Source organism: Sapajus apella, unplaced genomic scaffold, assembly GCF_009761245.1.
Source record: "Sapajus apella isolate SASKATOON/1434 unplaced genomic scaffold, GSC_monkey_1.0 scaffold60, whole genome shotgun sequence".
In the NCBI taxonomy this organism is placed as follows: domain Eukaryota; kingdom Metazoa; phylum Chordata; class Mammalia; order Primates; family Cebidae; genus Sapajus; species Sapajus apella.
Genome location: NW_022437000.1, coordinates 2233160 through 2242022, shown reverse-complemented (window position 1 = coordinate 2242022; position 8863 = coordinate 2233160). Strand labels below are relative to the sequence as shown.

At 39.0% G+C, this 8863-nt stretch overlaps 1 protein-coding gene and 1 non-coding gene across 5 annotated transcripts in view; both read left to right on the top strand.

Annotated features, from left to right (window-relative positions):
• Positions 1-8863, top strand: part of FGF14 (fibroblast growth factor 14) — a 689306-nt gene that overhangs the window by 620843 nt on the left and 59600 nt on the right. The gene's annotated exons all lie outside the window — the stretch shown is intronic.
• Positions 7304-7467, top strand: LOC116528938. Its single transcript, XR_004259296.1, has one exon. It is a non-coding gene; the product is annotated as a U1 spliceosomal RNA (small nuclear RNA).

Below are 8863 nucleotides of genomic sequence, written 5' to 3'. Positions count from 1 at the left end.
ACCTTAGACTTCTGTAGACCTTAGACTTTTATAGACCTTAGACTTCCGTAGACCTTAGACTTTCTTAGACTGTGAGGAAAGACCTTTCTGTTATTTAGCCTCCCCCCCCCCCCCCCCTCCCACTGTTATATTTTATTATGACAACCCTAGAAAACTAATACAAAAGTATTTTCTCTTCATCGTCAAGCATCATCAGAAATCTCTATGCAAATAATTAAGTCTTTGCCTATGTAAAAATCGCTGTTTTCATAGGTAAATGGGAGAAAACAAAACAGAACAGGTAGTTCATGATGGCAGACAGACCTAGTGAAGACGAGTTCTTTTAGAATTCTGTGAGATGAGGTAGAAGATGTGGTCTAATCTGTGAGCTGGTGCCTCATTCCCAGCACATCAGACAAGCAATAGGCACTTTGGTGGTGGTTGTGAGCAGCCAGCTCTGTTGGTTGGTATAGAGAAAGGGTGACATCCAGTGGCTGGTTCTATCTGCCAGGCTCCTGGACACTGACTCGGGGTGTGTGCCAGATGGCAAAGAAGGGTCTTTAGGAGCATGGATTAATCTTATGTCAAGTTCAGTTCATGGCAGGTAACAATAAAACTTGGGCAAGATGCAGTGATCACTTGATGTCCTAAAACATGGGGAGTAGGGTCCATAGAGTTATTATAGAACATTAAGAATACACTGATAGCAGAAAGGAAGTACTATAAATGAATCTTCAATACTCCTTACACTTGATTCTCTCTACCCCCTAGAAAAGACTAAAAAATGATTTATGGAAGGGAAAAAGCCCTCTAAACACATATAATACTATCTTGATAATAGAATAAGTTTACAATACATAATGTATCTTATTTTAAAGATAGATAGATATCGATAATAGATAGATAGATAATGTATCTTAGTTTAAACTTAAAGTTTAACTTGTAATACCCAGTTACTAATATGAAGAATGGCTTAAAATGACATTTAGAGCTGCAAAACCTATATACAGCAAGTTTCCTAGCACTTAGGTAATATTGTTTTATTTTATAATTTCTCATTGCTTTTGCTTTATTTTTTGTTTTCTTAACGTTGAGAGAAGGTAGGCTTTGAAACGTTGGATATTTAAATAGAGGCTGTCATCATCAGCTGGGGTTGCTAACCCTTACTGCAAATATTCTCTACAAAGCAGAGAAAAGGCATGCTCTCTGCCTTTGAATAATTTACATATCTATATATAATTTTAGAAATATTAAAACTAAAGATACACCAATGTCACATCTGTGTATGCATTGTATTTGGAAGAGATGTGCTTTTATGTGTCAGATTTAATGACTGCACTTCTCATTCTGCTCAGATAGAGTATCCAGGAGACAATGTGAGAAGACACTGAACACATTTTAGCAGATGTGGGGTTGGTTGTTTCCCTTCATGTGGAACAGTATAAATAAAGCTAGAAGTGATCCTGGGAACTATACATGAACTCGATGGCTGGAGCCCCTTTCATGACCTCACTAGCCTACTGTTACAGCCACCTTACCATCTGATACTTCTCTCTTGGTCCCACAGATTGCATGAACAATGATATGAGTGAGGCCCCAAGGCAAAGATCAAGTCTAATTCGTTCAACACTGCATGCCTATTGTCTTAAACAAGACAAGACACGTAGCAAGTGTTTAATAAATACATGCTGGCCCAGAAAACCAGGGGTAAAATTGACAAGTGCAACAAGAGAAAGATTAGATGGGAATGGACGCATAGGTGGGAAATGGGAAGATTATGTTCAGTACATGTTAAAATTCAAGCATTGAAATAATTAAATAATCTTCAGAATGACATCAATTAAACTTTACATGAGACTAAAATCTAAATGGAAGAAAGGGTAATATTAGAACATAAACAAGAAATTTGCTCCCTGGAGCATAAATATGTTAATGGTGTTTCCTGCTAATAGAATTGAGCAATGTGACAACGCAATCAGAAATGGCTTCATGAAGCTGGTTCATTAGCAGAGCCTTGTGGAATCTGAATAAATTGAGAGAAGAAGAAACTATATTCCCCAAAATGATCATAATGTAGCAAATGTTCTGGCAGCAAAAATGAGTAGGACATATTTAGAGGACTTCTCTGAACTGGAAGATGTTAAGGAATAGAAGTTAAGATCAAAAGGTCTGTCAGGACCACATTGTAGATAGCTACTTCCAAGCTGTGGTGTTAAAACTTTGTGGGCATGACTTGCTGAAAAAACTTTAAGGAATATCGATTTGGTACTAATGTACCAGATAAATTATAATAGGGAAAACAAGAAACAGACAGATCAATCAAGAAGCTGCTGCAGGGCTACAGTAACCAAAACAGCATGGCTTTGGTACAAAAACAGACACAGAGACCAATGGAACAGAATAGAGAATCAGAAATAAGATTGCACATGTGCATGTACAACTATCTGAACTTTGACAACCATAACCAAAAAAAAAAAAGTAATGGAGAAAGGATTCCCTAGTCAATAAATGGTGCTGGGATAACTGGCTACCCATATGCAGAAGATTAAAACTGGGCCCCTTTCTTGCACCATATACAAAAATTAACTCAAGATGGATTGAAGACTTAAATGTAAAATGCAAAACTGTAAAAACCAAAGAAGGTGACCTAGGCAGTACCATTTAGGACAGTGTCTGCAAAGGCAAAGATTTCATGACAAAGATGCCAAAAGCAGTTACAACAAAAGCAAAGATTGACAAATAGGATCTAATTGAACTTAAGAGCTTATGCCCAGCTAAAGAAACTATCAACAGAGGAAACAGGCAACATAGAGAATGGATGATAATGTTTGCAAACTATACATTCAACAGAGGTCTAATATCTAGCAGCTATAAAGAACTTAAAATTTACAAGAAAAAAAACCATGGCATTAAAAAGTGGGCAAAGGACATGAGCAAATACTTTCCAAAAGATGACATACATGTGCCAACAATCATATGAAGAAAAGCTCAACATTTCTGATCATTAGAGAAATGTAAATCAAAACCACAGTGAGATACCATCTAACAACAATCAGAATGGCTATTACTAAAAAGTCAAAAATAACAGAGGCTGGCGAGGTTGTGGAGAAAAAAAAAATGCTTATACACTGTTGGTGGGAGTGTAAGTTAGTGCAACCATTGTGGAAGACAGAGTGACAATTCCGCAAAGACCTAAAGACAGGAATGCCATTTGACTCAGCAATCCCATTACCACAGGGATTATAAATTGTTCTATTATAAAGGCACATGCAGGTGTATGTTCATTGCAGCACTATTCACAAGAGCAAAGGCATGTAATCAACCTAAATGCCCATCAGTTGTAAGTTGGTTAAAGAAATGTAGTACACATACACGGCAGAATACTATGCAGCCATGAAAAAGAATGAGGTAATGTTCTTTGCAGGAACATGCATGGAGTTGGAGGCCATTATCCTCAGCAAACTAATGCAGGAACAGAAAACCAAATACCACATGTTCTCTCTTATAAGTGGGAGCCAAATTATGAGAATTCATGGACACACAGAGGGAAACAGCAGACACTGAGGGGAACAGTCAGACACTGAGGCTTTTCAGAGGGTGAAAGGTGGGAGGAGGGAGAGAATCAGAAAAAGTAGCTAATGGGCTCTAGTCTTAATACTTGGTGATGAAATAATATGTACAACAAACACCCATGACACAAGGTTACCTACGTAACAAACCTGTACATGTACCTGTGAACTTAAAAGTAAAAACTAAAAAACAAAGAAACAAAAAAGCAGCTATTGTAGCAATTGAGGTATGAGTGCACATGTATTTGAAATATACTGGCGGTGAAAATAGTAAATTTGATATAAATACAAGATATAGGCATAATTTAAGAAAGTATAGGATACAGCAATTATTTGGCCACGTAATTAAATATGGCTAATGCTTAGCACCTGGAAGCGAAAATTTAGGACAAGGAGCCAGATGGGGACACAGAGTAATATTGACTTTGAGTATATAACAAAAAGAACCCAAAGTGAGAATATTCACTAGACATTAGGAGACAGGATGGAATTCAAACTGAAGGTCAGTCATAGAAATGCAAAATTAAGGTTATGAAGTCATCAAAAAGAATAAGCTCTTTATAGACCAAAAAGAACGTGTACTGAATTTTAAGGGGTAACTTTATCCAAGGGAAGCTGGAAAGACAGAGAGCCAGAGAAAAATGTAAGCATAGTAGGCTTTATTGAGTCAATTGCTGGTTTGGCTCATTGCTTATGTAAACATTCATTTAATTATTTCTCTTATCCCAGCTGCTGAATCAATTACCTTGTAATATTAACCACTTAACTAAAAATCAGCAAAGTCTGTAAACTCACTAAGCTTCTTTAAAAACTATTTTACATCTGTGTTATGTAGAGACAAAATTATCAAATTTGGAATCTAAAACCCAGGGCTTAAATGCTGGCAGTCACTTTCTAAGTGTATATCTTTAGATTAGACAACTTTAGATTGGGCAATTTAAATTCTAAAATCAGAGCCTTCAGCTCTAAAATGAGAATGAAAGATACTCCATAATAATAATTAAATGAGACAATACAGTTAAAGGAACTACGTCAGGGCTCTGCCATATACCATGCTAGCTCCTGAGTCTTTCCTGCTTTTTTAGAAAATATAACCAGGGAAAGTCCACTATTCTATATATGCATGACACTCATGTATTCATTTAGTCTTTGACTTTCTATCATGGTTAGGCACTGCTCTGATGCTGAGGATACAGTAGTAAAAAGACAACATCCAGTCTTCCTGAGGCCAGAGACTAGTGGAAAGAAGACTAGTGGAAGAAACCCTGAACTAAAAATACACAGAAATTCAGGCAGTGATAAACTCTTTGAAATAAAATAGAGTAGAATAAAAGAATGGCAAGATGAATTTGGGAAGGCTCAAGGGGCACACATCCTTAACTGAAATGAGTGACAGAAAGAGAGAGAGCAGGGAGAGCATGCCATGGAAAGATGCTTGGTAAGGGAAAGCATGTGGGGTGGACAGCAAGTGTAAGAACCGTGAGGTGGCCATGAGTGGCATATGCGAGGATCATTAGGAAGATGGACACGTGTAGCAGACATGGCACACACACAGAATAGAGGCAGAGCGGTGGGAAGTCTATGCAGGTCTACTGGCTGTGGGAAGACACTGGAGATCTTAGAGCAAGGAACCATCTGCTTTGGAGGAAAGTAAGAGTTCCTAAATTCAGTTAAAGAAATGCTTGTTAAACCCCTGCATTGCGCTTCTCCGTGCCCGTGATCTCCCCTGCCCCATAGCCTGTGTATCAGTGCTGTGCGATGAGTTGTGTTTTGGGTGAACTGCACAAAGATCCTTCAAAGTTTGAAGAGAGTTGGAAAAAGCACTGTCTTAAAGGTTTAATAAGGGTTTCTTAAAGAAAAAAAGAAAAAGAATAAAGACATGTCAAGTGCACCACCCCTTTCCCCACCCGACTTCAAAGAGAAAATACACAGTGTCATTTAGACAAAGACATTGGCCATGACAAGCCAATGGTGGAGATTTTGACTTCATGTTGAAGAATAAAAGTAGCAAAGGCATTAAGTTGTAGATTGACATCTTTGGATTGGCACTGGCATAGTGAATTCATTTTTTTAAAGCTGCCAGAATTTCTTAGAAAAAAAATTAAAGCATATGGTGATTCACAAGAGCCTGCTGGAAAATTATAAAATCAGCAGCCGTATTTCTGGCTGCTGAGATCCTCTGAACAACAACTACCTTCAAAAGACAGAGGGTAGCAAAGGAACCAAGGGTGCCTTTCTAACTCCACACGGTTTGTAGTATTTTACAACTTGTTTTCCCTTTAGCTAGTACTGGCAGGTCTAGCAATCCAACAAACGAGGCACCTTATTAATAATTATTTATTTGAGCCAAATTTCAACTGTAAATAGTAAGTATTGTACCGCCACCACTCTATCCATTCCAGGTACCCAAACTGACACTCAGGGATACTAAGTGAATTTCCCAGTGCCACTCAGTTAAGAAGTAGCTGAATCAAAATCTGAATTTGGGACCATTGGATTTCAGAGTCTATGCCCTTGATGCCTTTACCACAGAATCACAGAGAAAGGAGGTTTTTCAGGGTGTGATACTTACTGAAAATAAAAAGATACAACTTAAATTTGTCCAAGAAAAAATTGCTAGAGGAACACATGGTCCATACAGTTTCTCTCAGTGATTCTATGTAACATTATTATTTGCTAGAAAATAGGGCGCTAGTTGTTCCTTTTGTAAATATAATAGTCAAAATGTTTTACCATTGGGACACATTAAAAATGTCAAATTGGCTAGGCATGGTGGCTCACACCTGTAATCCCAGCACTTTGGGAGGTCGAGGCAGGTGGACCACCTGAGGTCAGGAGTTCGAGACCAGCCTGACCAATATGGAGAAACCCCATCTCTATTAAAACTACAAAATAAGCTGGGATTGGTGGCACATACCTGTAGTCCCAGCTACTCGGGAGGCTGAGGCAGGAGAATCGCTTGAACCCAGGAGGCAGAGGTTGCGGTGAGCCAAGATTGTGCCATTGCACTCCAGCCTGGGCAACAAGAACAAAACTCTGTCTCAAAAAAAAAAAAAAAAAAAAGTAAAATTACCATTGGACCTAATATGAACATATTAAGATAATGATGATAGTAGAGTTTTGAGTGCAATATTCAGATCAATAGTTTAAACCCCAAATATTTATAGCTTCAGATTAGATGTATGCAAATTCATTGATTCATACGTCATTTATGTGTTGTTTGCATTTCGAGAAATATTTCAAAATGGAATTTATATAAATTTAAACATGCAATAGTTTTACTTAAAAATACTGTTAAATTACATGTTCCCCTTAATTGTTATTTCTTGGAAATGTGTCTTAGTCACCGAAATATTAATACCGTGAAAGAAGTGAACCTTACTAGGCTTTCAGTGTCGGTTTGCTGTTGGCTTTTGGCTATTGTGAAACGATATTCTGATTTCCAAATTAGGGAGGAACCTGTATTGTAGTTAATATGAACACGTGACATATTTGTCTGCCTGACTTTTGATCCCAGCTGCACCGTCTGGCCTTTTCAAATGATTCTTTATTATCACATAAAGATAAGGGGAGGTGAGATAGCCAAGTAATTCAGGATTAGGAGGCCAGGGAGGGCAGATAGCATGGAGCTTTGACATCTGGGACATTTCAGCCACTTACTTTGTGAAGTGATCGATCTCACTAGAAGTGAGGTAGAATATAACAAATCCTTGTTTGTTAGGCATATTTTATGAAAACAGTGAAATTCAAAGACTGGTCTCACCTGGCAGGGGAGATGGTGTGATCATGAAAGTGGTTTTTCCCAAGGTGGGCTTACCCATTACATTCTGATACGCTGACTCCCATGATTTCCCCAAATGTGGGAAACTCACTTGGCTGCGTAGTGTGTAATAGTGGGGACTGTGTCATGCTCTCCCTGGATGTCAGTTTTTTTCTAAAAAAAAACAGACAAAAACAACTGGTCTCAGATATTTTGAACAAAACAAGTAAAAGCTGTTTTCTTGAAAAAATTACAGTGTCTATCTATAGATACATATATATTCACACATGCACATAAGAACACACAACCATAGCAAAGCCCATGCTATCATCTAATAAACACTACTTAGAGACGGAGAGAGATTATGTAGGCCAAAAGGGCCAGATGGGGCAGAACCCAAGAGGACCTTGAGCATGACAATTGATCATGGGAAGCAGGAGAGGAGGAGAAGGACGTTACAGTCAGTGACCATAGCATAGGTAAAAGCAAAACACGTGCCAGTGAGTGTACTGTATAGATCATTCAGCAAGGAGCCCTGCCTGACTGCCAGGAAGAGGCTGCCTGCAGGAATGGCAGAGAAGACCATCAGCTGTAAGCTGAGGCATGGTGAGGGAGGTTTAGGCTTGCTCCAATAGGTGAGCTACTTACACAAGGAGAACCACGATGGAAGTGCTGCTGCAACATTCACATGGTGTGGGTTGTACTGGCAAGAGGTGGACGATAGGCTGGCTTAGCGATGGCAATGGGTATCTTCAGATGAGAAGAATGTGAGTAAGATTTCAAAAAAAAATAGATCAACAGAAATGAACTGTATTGAACACTAAGCTAGTCTAGGCAGACAGTGCCAATTGGGTAGAATAACATTAGAACCACATAGCAAATAATTTGGCAGCCCAGACTTTCTTTGCCTCATTGACTGAAGGAAGTATCCCAACCATTTGATTTACCAGGCACTCTAATGAAGTTGTTCAAGGATGTGCTTCCCTGCATATGTTAAATAACAATTTCATTGCAGTATGCATATAGATTCTTCGCCTCTTTGTGTGTTTTTTTTTTTTTTTCCCCATTTATTTATTTTATTGCATTTTAGGTTTTGGGGTACATGTGAAGAACATGCAAAATTGTTGCATAGGAACATACGTGGCAGTGTGATTTGCTGCCTTCCTCCCCATCACCTACATCTGGCATTTCTTCCCCTGCTATCCCGTCCCAGCTCCCCACCCCCCACCGTCCCTCCCCTATTTCCCCCCAACTGACCCCAGTGTGTAGTGCTCCCCTCCCTGTGTCCATGTGCTCTCATCGTTCAACACCCGCCTATGAGTGAGAACATGCAGTGTTTGATCTTCTGCTCCTCTGTCAGTTTGCTGAGAATGATGGTTTCCAGGTTCATCCACGTCCCCACAAAGGACCCAAACTCATCGTTTTTGATGGCTGCATAATATTCCATGGTGTATATGTGCCACATTTTCCCTATCCAGTCTATCGTCGATGGGCATTTGGGTTGGTTCCAGGTCCTTGCTATTGTAAACAGTGCTGCAATGAACATTCGTGTACA